Source organism: Rutilus rutilus, assembly GCF_951802725.1.
Source record: "Rutilus rutilus genome assembly, chromosome: 2".
In the NCBI taxonomy this organism is placed as follows: domain Eukaryota; kingdom Metazoa; phylum Chordata; class Actinopteri; order Cypriniformes; family Leuciscidae; genus Rutilus; species Rutilus rutilus.
Genome location: NC_140210.1, coordinates 19,293,953 through 19,311,507, shown reverse-complemented (window position 1 = coordinate 19,311,507; position 17,555 = coordinate 19,293,953).

Below are 17,555 nucleotides of genomic sequence, written 5' to 3'. Positions count from 1 at the left end.
CCCATCATCCAACAGCTCCACTGGTTGCCAGTCAAGTCTCGCATCACCTATAAGATCCTCCTGCTCACTTACAAATCTCTCCATGGACTCTAACCAAAATACCTCACAGACCTCCTCCATCCCTACACTCAGTCACGTTCCCTGCGGTCCTCTGACAAGGACCTGCTGGACACCCCCCGCACCAGGGTGCGGACTTTTGGGGACAGGGCTTTCTCTGCAAATGCTCCAACACTCTGGAACAGTCTACCACTCCACGTTCGTTCTGCCCCATCCCTGCCCATGTTCAAAACACCCCTTAAAACATTTCTTTTCATGAAGTCTCTTGATCCCTAATTTCCCTAATTTAACCAAATTTTGGGTTCCAATCCACCATTTGAGAAATACTGGGATATACAGCCCCACACACGTTCATTGTGCACAGCCTACATGTGGAAATATGAACATCAAACTGATTTATACACAAACAATTCATCTTTTAATAGCCAATCTGTCCATCAAGGTTCACTGTAGAGAAGAATAATATTCAGCAATGAAGTCATAAATTCTTTGGCTTTATAAAACATAGACATACTTGAGTAGCGCTCCATGCACAAACACATTTCTGATGAAAAAGGAATGTGACAGAAAACACTATTAAGCCAAGTGCACACTACAAAACTGAACCCCATTGGTCGCTATATAACTAGTCTGTGAAAGAAAAAAAGCCCAGAATGTAGCTAAATTGCTGATAGACTTTATCTCAAAACTAATTTCACTTCTTTAGCCATTTAGCCTACTTGTCCCAAGGTCATGAAGTGGATGTATAAAGTCCATTCACCTCAGATTCAGCAGTTACCTAAAGCTATAGATCCACAAAACGACAGCCTGCTTCTCTATTGGCTGAATGCCATTCAAATGTAGCTGTGTATTTTGACTATATAGTAAATACTTTATTAAATTTTTTTTTTATCCTTCATCAAAGGTGAATGGGGTTTCAGCTTGTTCTAGTAGCATGTGCACAAGAAGTGGAGAAAAACAACTTGTAAAATGACTGCTGGAAACATACAGCACTCACACACAGCTTCTCTCACAATTACAGCTCAAGCAGTGAGAAATTACACTTTTGCTACATTGTGCTAAGATGAGCACATCTAGTAAAATGTGTACAAGACATTTCCTACTGCGGTCAATGATGTGAGTGTAATAAAATGACACATGTTTCTCTCTTTTGTTTAGTTTATGATGATACAGTTACATTTCATGAAGTCTTAAGAGAGAGGCAATCCAAAGGCTTAAAATGACTGCAGACCTGAGGGGCTAGACTTGTATTTCAAATAATATTTTCTGATGGGTTTTTTACCATGTTTTGAGTTAATCTCAAGTGTGTCTGATCTGCGTGCTGCAGGCTCCTATCTCCATGATGCCAACTTTCCTTTTTATAATGCCCTTCACTGCCCATGAGGAACAAGAGGATTGCTTGAAGAAATGTATTTTTATGAGCTTCCACCATACTGTGTTTGTATATGTGGTGTGTTTTTAATTTCCAATGCATCATTGTCATTCCACTATGTGATTTATAAAGGTTAAGCAGCAAATCATATGTTTTAATTTTGAGTTCATAATAGTTCACCTCTTGCTCTTGGCATATTTACTCACAACATCTGTGCATTATGATGTTCTGTGTAGTAAACGCAATGTGATGTAATCCGTAAGCATGTGACTTTACCTTACTTTAAAATTGTTTTAATTCCACAAGATTAAAGAGATTTGTGCAATTAGGCTGTAATTATTCGACAAATTGATTTCTGTATTGTTAAATTAATCTAATTTTGTAGTTTGAATGCAATTCAAAGGACAATATTTAAATCATTAAATTGTTAATACCCAGCAAACACATTTACGTTGTGGCAACGTCTGTAGCACGTTGCATTTCTGCTATGGCAACGTCGCTGTCTACGTGCTCGCAACATTGTAACAACTGTAAGATGCGACAGGGCTGTAGCAACGTTGCTGCGCGACATTCAGCAACTTGACGACGTTCTGACAATTTTTTATTTTTATTTTTATGCTAGATATAGATATAGCATGTTATGTTTTGTGGTTCATTTTGAATTAGTCATATGTTAGATAATTATATACTTTTTAAATATTGTTTATCCTTATTATTATTTATGGGCCTAACAGTAAATTCATTATAATCAACACCTGCAAGTGTAGCCTACACTTTGAAGAGTAAAAGTGACATGGAAGGTTAGCTAATTCAACTTTATTAAAACTGCATATGGTAATCAAATTGCACCTCCAAAAGTCATACATTTGTGAGACAAAAAACAACAACAACAACAACAACATATTATACAGGGAGTGGACTAACGTTAACTAGCATGAGCAGACATGAGAAAATCTAGCAAAGAAACGAATGAGACGACAAATCAAAGGAAAACATAAACAGGTGTGAGAGCAGTTACAAACATTAACATGAGCAAGGAAAAAACATGAACAAGTAGGCTACGTGCTTAAGTCGCTGCCTGTTCAAGGAGTGCAGAAATCAATTACTCATCATTAAAGTCATTTTGGCTTCATACTTTTGGCATAAAGTTAAATATTTGTCATACCTGCCCAGAAGATGTTCAAATAAATGTCACATTAGACAAAGAAGTTGTAGGTTGTGTTTGAATAATTAACACAATTACCTTGACCTTGTCTTGACACACCGTATTTTTGACTCAATGTGGAGCAGATGACGGTTCGGCATTGAGATGTCGTCCTCGCCCACATGAAAGTAAGGGGTGTTAAGGCTGAACTTAAAGAAAAGTGTGCTTTCTCCATTACAGAGGACCACTTTTTCAGGCGTGGTGTGGGATTTGACGGCAATGCAGGCACGTCTGTCTCCTGCTCGTATCGGTTTGATCCTCACAGCTAGACCAGCCACTCACTGTCAAACAGTTTTGAGACTGTTAGGTCTGATGGCATGCTGCGTCCAATGCGAAACCTTTTGGCCTGCAGTACATGAAACCTTTGCAGTGGTGGCTCAAAACCAAGGGGGAAAATCCAAATCCCTGAGGGGCTGGGAAGCGATCATGGATGGTTGCTCAGCGTCTGTAGACGGGTCATCATCTCTCCTGGCACTTAATTGATGATTGCTCAGGCCGTACATCCCTGGGCACCAGATTCAGGGAGCAGACATCCTGTTGAGGCAGGGGCTGAGGCCCGGGGAATGGAGACTCCACCCAATGGCCATAAAAAATCCAAAATATAATATTATATACATATACATATACATATAGGTCAGAACCCATGCTCAGGTAGGCCGTGGCATTTAAACGATGCCCAATTGGCACTAAGGGGCCTAAAGTGTGCCAAGAAAACATCCCCTACACCATTACACCACCACCACCAGCTTTATATTGCACAGTGGTAACAAGGCATGATGGATCCATGTTCTCATTCTGTTTACGCCAAATTCTGACTCTACCATCTGAATGTCTCAACAGAAATCGAGACTCATCAGACCAGGCAACATTTTTCCAGTCTTCAACTGTCCAATTTTGGTGAGCTCGTGCAAATTGTAGCCTCTTTTTCCTATTTGTAGTGGAGATGAGTGGTACCCGGTGGGGTCTTCTGCTGTTGTAGCCCATCCGCCTCAAGGTTGTGCGTGTTGTGGCTTCACAAATGCTTTGCTGCATACCTCGGTTGTAACAAGTGGTTATTTCAGTCAAAGTTGCTCTTCTATCAGCTTGAATCAGTCGGCCCATTCTCCTCTGACCTCTAGCATCAACAAGGCATTTTCGCCCACAGGACTGCCGCATACTGGATGTTTTTCCCTTTTCACACCATTCTTTGTAAACCCTAGAAATGGTTGTGCGTGAAAATCCCAGTAACTGAGCAGATTGTGAAATACTCAGACCGGCCCGTCTGGCACCAACAACCATGCCACGCTCAAAATTGCTTAAATTACCTTTCTTTCCCATTCTGACATTCAGTTTGGAGTTCAGGAGATTGTCTTGACCAGGACCACATTCCTAAATGCATTGAAACAACTGCCATGTGATTGGTTGATTAGATAATTGCATTAATGAGAAATTGAACAGGTGTTCCTAATAATCCTTTAGGTGAGTGTACATATACATATATACAATCTACTCCATTTTCCTGCAACAATCAATTGAATGAAAAGTGCCCTTTAAAAGATTTGTTGAGAAATCAGACTGATCCATTCAAACTTTATATGAACCATGTTTGTGATTTTTTTCTTTCTTTTTTTTCCTTTTCTTTCCTCATTCAGTTTCATTATATTTTAAATGTTTTTTTTTTTTTTTTTTTGTATTTGCCTTTAGTGTCATACAGGTCTAAAGCAAAATAAAATGTGAGTAAATAATGACAAATCTTTCATTTTGGAGTGAACTGTCCATTACAGGAGGGCTGTTCATCTGACTGTGTTAAACAACCTCTTCTGGGCACATGAGACTCTGCAGACTTAGAAAACTGAAACTTTGAGTCAGTGGATCAAAGTCTTTCACCACTCTCAGGAAGCTGAAATCCCCAACTTTGAATTGAAATTTCTCACAAATAGCTTGGATTGGTGCTCCATGTGCTGTTAGTGCTCATACAGAACACTAGTTAGTTTGGTGTATATTTTCTTCATTTAGACTAATTCTCAGCAGGTCAACTTAACATTTATTTACCTTTGACACACCACCTATTGAATAAATTGTATTTTTGTGACATTTTCACCAATATGAAAGGGAGTATTCTGGTTTAGATCCCACCAGAGACAGCGATACTGGAGGATTTACACTGAGAAAGATAATTAGGAAATTCTTTCAGTCTTGATGCATAGAGTGTCATAAGTGCAGTGCGAGAGAGAGAGGAGAAAATCTCTTAATCACCCCTTCTACCTTCCCTGCAGTGCCCCACTGTGCACACACACACACACACACACACACATCCTATGACTTAACTCAACCTGTCTTCTAATTCTAATTCAAAGAAACCAGAACTACGGTGATGCATTGCTGCCACATACATATTATTTTTTCCCCTCAATTATGTCGTAATAACGAGATCTTATCTCGTTTTAACGACATCTTTTCTCGTAATAACGAAATCTTATGTCGTTAAAACGACATCTTTTTCTCGTAATAACGAGATGCTATGTCGTTAAAACGACATATTTTTTTGCCCTTATAAGGACATGTGTAGTCATGTACAAAATATGCCTTTATCCACATAAAATTGACAGCCTATCACGCCTTTATCACACTTCTACGTTCAAAAAGCTTAAAGGGGTCATATAATGCCATTTTTGTACAAGCTAATATGATTCTTTAGGGTCTAAATTAAAAGTTTGTAATATACTTTAATTAAAAATTCTCATTAGTATTGTAAGAAAACACTCATTTTACCTGGTCAAAAACAGCTCTGTTTTCAGCACGCCGTTTAAGTGCATGTGTCTTTAAATGATAATGAGCTTTGCTCACCCCGCCCCTCTGTTCTGTGCGTACACCGTTTGTAACACAATAACACAATAACCATAACGCGTTGTTCATTATAAACGTGGGATTATGAATTATATTGAGAACGTCGTACATAGAAAACGACGTTCTCATTAACGTAATTTACCCTGAGTGTAAACAGCTCATTAACGTAATGTACCCTGAGTGTAAACAGCCGCATTCATCGTGAAGCGTGCTAGCGATTTGCAAAGATTAATATAAATATTAATATAAAGGCTAATAAAGCGTTACACTTACTTCAGTTCTTCTGGAGGTGCAGCAGGAACACAAATAGTTGGTACCGATCCTTTTTTCAGGAGCAGCTTCTAGCAAAACCAGCTTTATACTGACCTCGTTTGTAAAGCAGTCTGGTCTGTGAAATGATTCGCGCAAACATGAAAGCATTGACGTTGATCGTGGGGAATATTCCCTTCGAAAACAAAACTCAGCCACTGCGTCTTCAGCGGTTCGGATTTAGGAATATCAAAATGACTGCTGTGTTCCTTATTACAACCAAGAACAGAACACCACAATCGCTTAGACGCCATTCTGCTCATAGACAGTGCTCCAGCGTATGCATATCAACAATGACGCGCGGGCTATGATTGACAGCTCGCTCATGAGCGAGGGGGGGTCTGTGTTGAAATGCTGCTGTCAATCAACAATCGTGGGAGGGGCGTCCGACCGTGTGACGTCACTAGGTCGAACGGCTTGATTTGAGATGGGGGGAAAGCATATAAGAAGATTAAAAAAAAAAATACTGGATGGATTTTTATCATTTTATGATGGTTGTGTACAGGCACTGCCAACACACATTTCAGTACAATCAACTTGTAAGAGTGCATTTACCATTATATGACACCTTTAAGCAAATAGCAGCCAATCAGGAAAAATTTATTTTAATTTTAATAAAAAAATAATAATATAATATATAAGATTTATTTTTGTTAATAGGCTATATCTTCATTACCTAGATATATAAATAAACAAAAAGTAGTCAAAACACATCTAACAGAACATAGCCTAAGTTGTTTATTTTTTACAACATTGTGTTCTTATTTTGTTTAATTAATGAAATGTCAATCTTCGTCTTTATAACAGAAGATACAATACAATACAAAAATCTTCAAGATACAGCCATATACAATCTTCACATGTATAACGGATTGTCACCTTATAAACAGTCCTTTGTGTGGTGGAATAAGCAATGCTATATAGAAATATATGGTTACCGGTAGTATCTTAATTTAAACTTAATTTTATTATTTTATTAGTTCATTAACTAATTATGCTAACTCAACTAATTTAATGTAAAGAGCTGGATACTAATTACTAATTAAATAATGGCAAATATTAAATGTAGGCTATTGATTAGAGTTGCCATAGACTAAAGGATTTTTCTAGACCAGTAGTCATTCATTTAAGCAATTAGGACTAATCGCACGTTTATATTCAATCCTGAGTGCATATAGGCTATAGCCTGTATTCCGCGCTCAAGCGCATGCATAAAACTTGCCGCAAAGCTCCGGCAAAAGTAGGCTAATGATATAATAAATGTGTCTGAAAAAAATAATGAAGCATTTAATTGTTTATTAATGAACTAGTCTTTTCTAAATCAGTGTAGGCCTGCAAACATACCTCCATACATCTCCGCTGTAATGTAGCCTATATGCGCCTTTCATACGGACAGGATTACATAATCAGATGGTACCGTATTTGCTTTCGATTGGATTTTTTTTCGTTGGTGGACATTTTTTTATAAACTTTATATAGATACTTAGATAGTTATATTTCTCATGTCTGTGAGGCTTGTCTATATACTGTTTTTCAGTTCATTTTTGAGACGCTTTCCAATTCACAGAGATCATGAAAGCACGCCCTGTTCGTTTTATTTTATTTTACAAAAGCACAACGTTTTCTTATTGTTGTGAGTTTATATAAAAGTAGTTGCGACTGATGTATTATTATTTTCTGTATGACCAGAAATGGAGTATTTTAAGTTGTTTCCACTGTTGATAGGAAAATGCAAGTGATGGCACCGGCTTAACTGTAATGTTTAACTGTAAACAAATTAGTTTAGGCTTTAAAATAAATAGTTTGTGGGCTAATTAATGCTACAATAATTTGTTTATTTTATTGGCTACTTGTATTTTTCATTTTTGTTTTGCATTGAATACCATTTAAAGGATTTGCTGTGCACCACAATGCCATCCTCCCATAGAAAGACACGTTAAGAGGAAGAAGGGTTTCTATGGGAGGAAAACGCTTAACACGCTTAACGTGTAATTAAATGCATTGCGTTCATATTCTGGGCTCATCTGCTTTTCTGTAGGATAGTATGGTTTATTAATAAGGTGTGTACAGCATTTGATCTTTATCACTGAAGTAGCCTATTAAGCCACATTAAGCTTTTTCTTTATTATAAGGGTTTTCTATGGGAGGAAAACGCTTAGCCTAATGTGCAGTTAAACGCAATGTTCATATTCTGGGCTCATCTGGTATTAATAAGGTGTGTACAGAATTTGATCTTTTAACATGAATGTCCATTGGGGGCTGCTATTTCTTCAGCTTTTTGAATGTAGATGTATGATAAAGACATGATTGGCTATCAATTTTATGTGGATAAAGGCATATTTTGTACATGACTACACATGTCCTTATAAGGCCAAGAAAAGATGTCGTTTTAACGACATAAGATCTCGTTATTACGAGAAAAAGATGTCGGTTTAACGACATAAGATCTCATTACGACATAAGATGTCGTTAAAACGACATAAGATCTCGTTATTACGACATAATTGAGTGGAAAAAATAATATGTATGTTGCAGCAATGCGTCACCATACAGAACAGTTATCAGCTACCCTTTAACTTTTTAGTTCTTATACGGATGTGTTTTTTTAAGGGACAACTGGAGGTCACTGCAAACTAAGACAAACAATCTGCACCATTCTAGGAACAGTTATTCATTGCATTCAGAAATGTCCCCGCTCAACTGATAGACCAATTATTCAAGACTATCTTCAGGCTGACCACATTGAGACGCCATGCTACACCAAGGTTTGTTTTGCTCAGACCAGCTGAGGAGACAAGAGTTTGGAGTCTATCACACAGAGACAGTGATGAATTACTGAACACCTTGACTACTGTTTGGGGCGTTGACCCTCTGTGAGGTCATGCTTGCAGTGTCTGAGAACATGTTGCATGAATCTTGTTTCAGACATCATTTCATGTCAGTGTGTATGTTACCCGTTGGTGTCAGTGCATGTCAGTTCGGGTGTTTGTGTATGAGAACAGCATGCTATAGGGGAAAAACAGATGGATTGAACCCACCTTCTGGTTTCATCCTGACAATCTCCCCTAATGGCTGAGGTATGCAGCAATTATCTGTATATGTATCTATTGATTTGACAAAAGATGTGGGTGGGGCTTAAACTGGAAGCGCATTAAAACTAAAAGAAAAGTAAATTGTTAGTATGTAACTCTATTACATTTATAATTATTTTAACTCTAAAATGATATAGTATTATTTTATTACAGCCTTTAACTCTTTCCCTGTCAGCGTTTTTTTTTTTTTTTTGTTAACAAGCCAGCCATTTTTGATTATTTTCACGAAACTTTATATATATATATATATATATATATATATATGAATATCTGAACATACAATATATTAAAAGAAAAAAACAGAGCCTCTGCTTACAAAACATACATTCATGCATTTTTTTTTTTATCAACACTTGAAAGTGTGCAAGTTTAATAAAAAAAATTGTTCAACATTTTGAACAATTGTATTATGTCCAGATCAGATTCGGGAACGATGATCAAAACATAGATCGATAGAAGTCAAGTCCATAACACCCCCAAAGCTTGCACAGTCATATACCTCATTCATTCTTTCGGCAACGTTAGACAGTTTTATTTTATATGTTGTTTAATGTTTGATAATCGTGTTAGCTTACATGTGCATAAGCAATGCTTCTATCGCTTATTTTTGGATCCAGAGACTCTGTACTCTTTTATAAGATGTGTATTAGCGCCAACTAGTGCCCCCTAGCGTACAACAGTGAAAACACAGATTGCCTGAAACTCCCATCGATTGTGGGGAAAGGGTTAAGTAAAATAAAGCAAACAAATTTAAAGAAGGAGAGAAATAAATGACATGCAGACAAAAAAAAAAGAAATACTAATATTGTGTAAAAACTCGTTCCCATGAATTATTCATTTGTGTTCATGTTTTATTCATTTGTTCTCTCATTTTAGGTAAATCGTGGCCAAGTTGTACTAATCCGTTGACTCATTTTAATTTAGTCGCAATTTAATTAAAATGTGGGAACAAATTAGTACAACGTGGTAGTACAACTTAGGGGTGAAATGGCTAAGTGGTTAATGATCTGTGCTAGTAATCCACAAAGTGCAGCTTCAAATCCCAAAAGGGGGATTCATGAGCTGCCACCATTGTACCTTTGAACAAAGCACTGAACCCCAGCTAACTCAAGAGGGATTTACCCTGCAGAAAAGGTTCACTATAGATCTGGTTAAGAAACTGTTGCTAAATTAAAAGCAATGAAAGGTGAAATTCAGTCTTGAAGCGGAAGTTACGATAGTCTTTTCTTCCCTCTCATGGCGTATATCTGAGTGAAAGCTTTTCAAACTTAGTTTTTGATTAGATAGTTGGGGTTTGCGGATAAATAATTATAATACTGCAACATGAAAAATAAGATTAGCAGATTTAGATTTTATAATGAGTTTAAGAAAACAATGTTAAATAAACAAGTAGCCTACACATACATGTTCAATTTGAGTCTCGCTGCTCTGTAGATGTACACTTAATCCCACATCACTTGGCATTATTAAAAACCACTTACATCCCCACACTTATTTAAACAGACACTTCAGTGAGCTCTGGAATCGAACTTCATCCATCATCCAGTCAAATGCTAAGGCTCTCAAATGTTAAACCATGAACTTCACCAGTAATTTGTTCTCTGTCTTTTTGCTTAGTCTCTGTGTGTATAGCGTACACAAATTTCTGTCCAATTAGCTAAATGTCACAGGATGGTTTTGATTAATGGCAGCAAATGTAGCTTGATTACTATATGAATGTTCTGTTCAATTAGAATATCATCAAGCCATAAACAGAATTGATGTGTTTGCACATGTGAGAATCTGACGGTTACAAGATGGTGCAAAAAGTGGGAAAAATACACAGTTTTCATGATAGAATTTTTCAATGTAGTTGTAAGGAACAATACCATACCTCAGCAATACAGAACTCTATCACTGTAAAATCACAACTGCATGGCTTCTTGTGACTTGGTCTTCAGTGAAGTTTTTAATTTCTAGGGGTGTACAGTAAAGCTGTTATGTGTCTTTATGAGTTGAAATGACAAAATGATCTTTATCTGTATTCAGATGCAGTGTTTAAACCTGAAATTATTAAAAACTACACTGAAAAAAATAATTCGTTGAATTTAATAAAAAAAAAGTATGGTAAGTGGTTGCAAACAATTGATTTTAGCTATACATTTAAACAAATGCATTACCTTGAACTAAAATTGATTAGGTTCAACTTAATGCATTTGTTTAAATGTAGCTAAAATCAATTGTGTTACTTACCATAATTTTTTTTTTATTAAATTCAACGAATCATTTTTTTTTTCAGTGTATATAGTTTAATCTCATTCTCTATTCCATTTGCATTCCCATATCCTATTTGATTCTTTGTATAGAACAAATTTTATGTCAAAAAAATAAATAAAATGCAAACAACTCACTCCATTGATTGAGCCATAAGTTGGAGGACCTCTTAAACAAAATGGCCTGGTTTCACAGACAGGGTTTAGATTAAACCAGGATTAGGCCTTAGTTCAATTAGGACATTTAAGTTGTTTATAAACATGTCTTAGAACAAAAAAAAAAAAACATTACTGGTGTGCATCTTGAGACAAAACAATGACCCTGACATATTTTAAGATATGTCAGTGCAAGCTGCTTTCAGTTAAAACAGCTAGCATCCTGCGCCACGTTGTTTAAATAGCAAATGCATTTGCGCCCATCTGTTTACACATGGGCGTGCTCGTCTGAAAACGAGGTGTTTTGTTGGCGCGTTGATATTTTGAGGCAACTGAAATAGACTGCACCATTGACCAACAAAAACCTGGTCTAAAGTCAATGGCGCAGTATTTTTTTGTTATTTAAAGGGCGCATTAGTAATATGCGCCTATAGGCAGGTCCACAACGTGCGTACACTCTGCTTATTACACACACAGGGACTCACAGCAGCAGACAAACATGCCAAATATTAAAAATAAAAGATTATTATTGTGTACATAAAGATATGGTGGAATCCGGCTTGTCCTGCAGATGGTCTGCTTGTGTGCTCACGCATGAGCAGATCCGTTTCCTCGCTAGAGACGCATTCAGTCTTTCCGCTTGCAAATTCTACCATGTAGCGAATCCCCCATGGCGCGAGCGCAACTGGGTTTTAAAGGGAATGGGAGATGTGACTCTGATTGGTTTATTGCATGTTACGCCCAAAACACACCCATTACTCATTAACAGAATTGGGACAACCCTTTTAGACCATGCACCTACCATTTTTTCCCATCGTTAAACTAGCAAAAGTGGATTTGGACACACCCATAAGTGCAATTGCGCCGTGCGCTTTAGACAATGTGCCTAGACCGTTAAAATAGGGCTCATGGTGTCTCTCACCATATATATAACTTGCTTAGATTTCGCTGGACATAATCGCAGAAAGTCTTTACACTTAAAGGTGCTGTATGTAGTTTTCAGCGACCTCTAGCGGTGATGTTTCAGATTGCAACCAATAAGTTTACAAGCGCGGGCTCGAATTTATGAGCGAGCACTGTGAGTACCTTCGGACTGAGACGCAACACACCGGAGAAAGCATCACACAACATGCTGGAAACTAAGGTAAACTCCCACTGCAACGTTACAATAATAGGCTATATCAGCTTGACGTTGAACTAATGCTCCATGCTCGTACCATGATAAGTATGGAACCCTATCAACCGTGCCGAATTTTGCCACTGCAAGCACCACTTCACATTTTCTTCAGGAAATGTACATTCTAGGTTTGTAGATAAGGTTTCTCCATGATTCAAATGCCCTGCCGATGTTGAGCCGTGTTTTTTCACCCGAAGTTCATGCGATTCACGTCTGGCCTTACGAGCTTCAGCAGAAAAAACTTTTTTTTTTTCTTTTTTTTATCAATATGTGGAGTTTGTGTTGGAGTCTGTGTTGTGCTGGGAGCAGTTCGTTTCTTAGTGTTATCAGACATGTCATAAGTTGCACAAGTCATAAGTCCATGTCATAAGTTGCAGTGTCGTCGCTGTTGAGTGCAAAGTCAGTAGGCTAGACGAGGCGAGAGGCTCGGGAGCGCGCGTCACGTCACTGGATTTCGCGGTAAATCCGACCCGGCACCTTCACATAAAAATAAGAATACTTGCTTTCCGAGGTAATAGCAAAACCCGCAAAGTGGATCATTTTAATGTGAGATTACAACCCCTTCACACACAAGCAATAAAAAAAGGATTAATTTTAGTAGAAAAGTTACATACAGCACCTTTAAGAAAAAAACAAAACAAAAAAAAAACAGATGCACACAGTACTTTGTGTATTCCTCCCCCGTTCATTCTCACAAATATTACCTTTGTTACACATCACAGCTAAAATAGCTTGCAGGCATTGTTAACAGAAGAAAAGATTAGAATTATCTTGCATTTCCACCTGTCAGGTCTCGGCTCTACATTAGATTACTCAGGCTGCAGTCCATCTAATATAACAGATCAATGTTATCACACAGGGAATTCAATCATATAAATTCATGAGATGACTAAATCTCCGTTGGGACTGTTTACTGGAGCGTTGAATACTGAACTATTGCAGGATCAATACTCAGGCACCAGGGAACATAGAATATTTTCCACCTCTGCCTTCAGGTATATACAGTATATCATCTATTATTTAACTGCAACAACACAAATAGTTTTAAAGTGTAAGGATTGTGTGATGTTTTGAGATGAAAAACTGTCCATCCAAATTCTCATAAAATATTATTACATTTAATGTATGCAATCTATCTATGAAAAATCTATCTAAAATCTGTTTATCCCATAGAAGCTTGCAAACTCATATGACCTGAGAAGCATTATTTGATATCTAATTCTAAACCGGTTATTAAAATGAAATCTCCTGACCTTGTTTTAATAGAGTTCTGGTTGGATAAATGCTTGTGGATGTCTAGAAGACCAGATTCTTGCTGTATGATTTGTGTCAAGATGTTTTGCGCACATAGCCTAACTTTTTAGCAGTGTTTGTTGCATACATCATTTGTTCATGTGAATTATGTATGACTGTATTATAATGAGAAATCATAAGTTTAGATGAGTTCTCTTAGAAGTCGTATTGGTTTTATTGGCTTTTCACATTTAGTGCACAGCAAATGAGGCCTACCTTTACTTATTCACATAAACAGAGTTAGAGAAATTGTTGAATATTTAATCAGTGTATATGCTCATGAATGTAATGAATATTTAAATTTTAATATTAGTCTCAAACATTCTTGAATATTTATTATTAATCAACTTATTTTGAGACTTTTTCCCTTTTGACCTTTGGCCTGCTGAGAAATGACCATTCTCAAGTACAAAAATACCATTGGATCCCGTTGCCTTTCATTATGTGGACAAAAGATCTATGAATCTGATCAAAAAGATGTCAGAAGATTATTAATGAATGTGTTGTTACATTAATTACTTATACATTTTAATGTGTGGAAGTCTCATTCTGATCAATAACAGTTGTGTCTATTATCAAATATAAATTGGCTCTCTCTGCAATGAACTCAGCCATCAATGTTTTTATGATGGCTGGAATTACTGTAAGAACACCACTTTCTAAGTTTGAGATCAGAATCAGCTTATATTGATCTGAAATAGTTTATATTATATGGGTATTGGCAAGACCAAATAATAATCAGTTGAATGCACTAATTCCATGCACTCAACAGGCATTCAAAAACCTAAAAAATTCAAGCTGTTATATGGTTTATTTTGACCATAAATAATACTTGACTTCCAACACAGACTCTTCAAATGGAAACATAATATGTTTATCTATTACTGAACAGCTCAACCAACAAAAAAAAAAAAAAAAAAAACTTACTTATCCACATGATGTTACAAACCCAATTTTATTTAATTTTTTCATGGTGCATGTACTATTACATTGTCAACTGTAAAAAAGCACCATGAAATTGGTCCATGACTTGTGTGCAAAATGTCAAGTTTTCTGAAGCCATCTGCTTCCAATAGAAGAGTTGTCAAGTTTCAAATGTAAGAGCCAATGACATTTACTTTCATTTATATTTAAAAGAGCGACCAGGATATTCTTCAAAAATAACCTTTGTGTTCTACAGCAAGTTGTGTGGGTTTGGATTGAGGGTGAGTAAATGACAGATGTTTCATTTTTGAGCTGAATTATTCCATGTAAACTCCACTCTGTTCCTATACACTAGATTAATGTGTGCTTGTGTGCAAGGGGAACATGGTCTCTGCACCTGGGTTCCCTCAAAGGGCTCTAAATGTGGTGTCTCATGTTGACAGTGCTGAAAGATATTCATTTATCCTCTTCACCATCGACCAGACTTCACACACACATACACGCTATAGCATACAGACTCTCCAGAGTACCCACTGCTTTTTTACCGGCAGTTCAAAGCAAAGGCAGAGATGTTGAGACGTACAGAGGCCTGTTGACAGAAATTAGATATGGCTGAATAGGAGGAGATCTGTGCTAGCTAATTACAAATGCCACTGACAGCAATCACTTTTAACAAAGACAAACATCAATTTACCATTTTCTCCTTTAAATGCAACTGTCAAACATGATTTACATGAATTATGGAGTGTTACGAGGACTTTAATCATTTGACCCTAAACATTTTTACAAGGATTTTAATTTTATACATGTTGACATTTCTCAGGATATTATTGACTTAAGGTACAATATGTAAGAATTTTGTATCAAAATATCCAAAAACCACTGGCACATTGTTATATATTTCTTTCAGTTGTGTACTTCCATTATCCTAAATGTTTCCAAGAATTTGTAATTTCAGAGAAATTCACAATTTTAAAAAGTGCCCGTCCCTGTTCACTTGTCACCTGTCAATGACATAATATCCGCGTTATCCCTGGTTTCCACTTGAACTGCCATAGTAACCATGGCGTCAGACATGGACAACTGCGTAGTGTGTAACGTCTAGCGGCACGTTGTTGTTGTTTCGTTCAAACATTATGGATCATGGCAAGCAGACTTTGGGACAGAAGGAGAAATAAAACGAGGCTCAATATCAGCATGGCGTTTTCGAGATGCCGAGAGCTCCACATCCGCGACTAACTTGGACTTGACAGAGCTTCACAAGTCATGACTTGACAGGGATGCTGCTCTAACATGTGCTTTATTAGACAGGTGAGCAAATGTACATAAAACACATCAATGTCATATAGCTCAACATGATGAAATGTTAGAATATGATCAGTATGTTATTCTAATGTTGATCTAGCTTACTGCTAGTCTCAAACAGCCAACAAACTAACAAATAGGATAACATTATGACTTTCAACACACTCAAATGCTGCGTATGATAGTGTAACGTTAGACCAAGTGAAATAGCGCTGCGTTACCTCACAAGTTTAATTAGTCAAATAAACTGACCTGTGTGAGAAGTAATTCAGCACTTGCGGGCAGTGGCGGATACAGAACGTCATTTATAGGTGGGCCTGGTGAATATACGGAGGGGCCTCAGTTTTTTAATCTTATATACACGACCAGTGGCGTAACTTTGCTAAATCAGATATATGTACAGTAACATTACGATATCCAGCAATCGATTTAAATAGTAGGCTACATGGGGTTTAATGAGATGTAACCTAATATATGTTGTCATATTAGGTCATGGCACGTGCCCACCCAGGCCCACCCATAAATCCGCGCCTGCTTGCGGGTAGTTCGGTAGAATTAAATGTCCTTATTCCTGTATATCCCCGGGACTCGCGTGTGACGCTGATATCTGTCTCTTATTAGCAATCGCGACCTGCTTCATACCACAGTCATGTTAAAAAACATGAATGTTTTCACTCATCCATAAACATTATTAGATCCATCAGCATGACAGCAAGTCCCATCATTGCACTTATCACTGCGTCATCAACCTACGCCTTTGTTATTGTAAGAGGTTAGTGACCCCTAGTGAAAAAAAAACAAAAAAAACAGATTGTAGCTTTAAGCATGTGACTTTGTGTAGCGAGAGTTTACATACATGTGTCGGTTTATGGTTGTGTATGAGAAATGGTGAAAAAGAGAAAATTATGCTGAGTTCGAGTGGTGGTTTCACTGACAGTGACAGATTTCATTTGTATCTCAGTGTCACCCAGTGGGTGGTTGATGATTAAAGGTGTTCATTGGTTCACAAGCACACTGTGCTTTCTTTTCTTTTTTTCTTTCAATGAAGTATGTAAAAAACAAAAACAAAAAAAAACTCCTTTATCATGTAATTCACATCATCATTGAATAGATATTTTGTGTCTTCTTTTTCATGTCTTAGTGAGCTGTCATTTAGCAACACTTTCACCCAGTGGGACTTACAGTGTGCTTATTTCTCACACAATCGCTGTGGAACAACTATTGGTTAAGTGCCTCGCTCAAGGACACAATGGCTGTGCTCAAAGGATACAATGCCAAAAAAAAAAAAAAAAAGATTTAAGAGTTTGACTCCTTCAAATATATATATATATATATATATATATAAGGAGTATATATTGAAGGAGTCAAACTCTTAAATCTATCCATTTACCAGCTTGAACCACTAAACCATGTCATGTTTTTCCCCACATTGTTTCTTCTCAAGTTATCTTGTAACTGTTAAAGAGACGAGTGTTATTTAAGGCTGTGTTGTCATTTCATATATATATATATATATATATATATATATATATATATATATATATATATATATATATATATGTATATGTATATGTATATGTATATATAT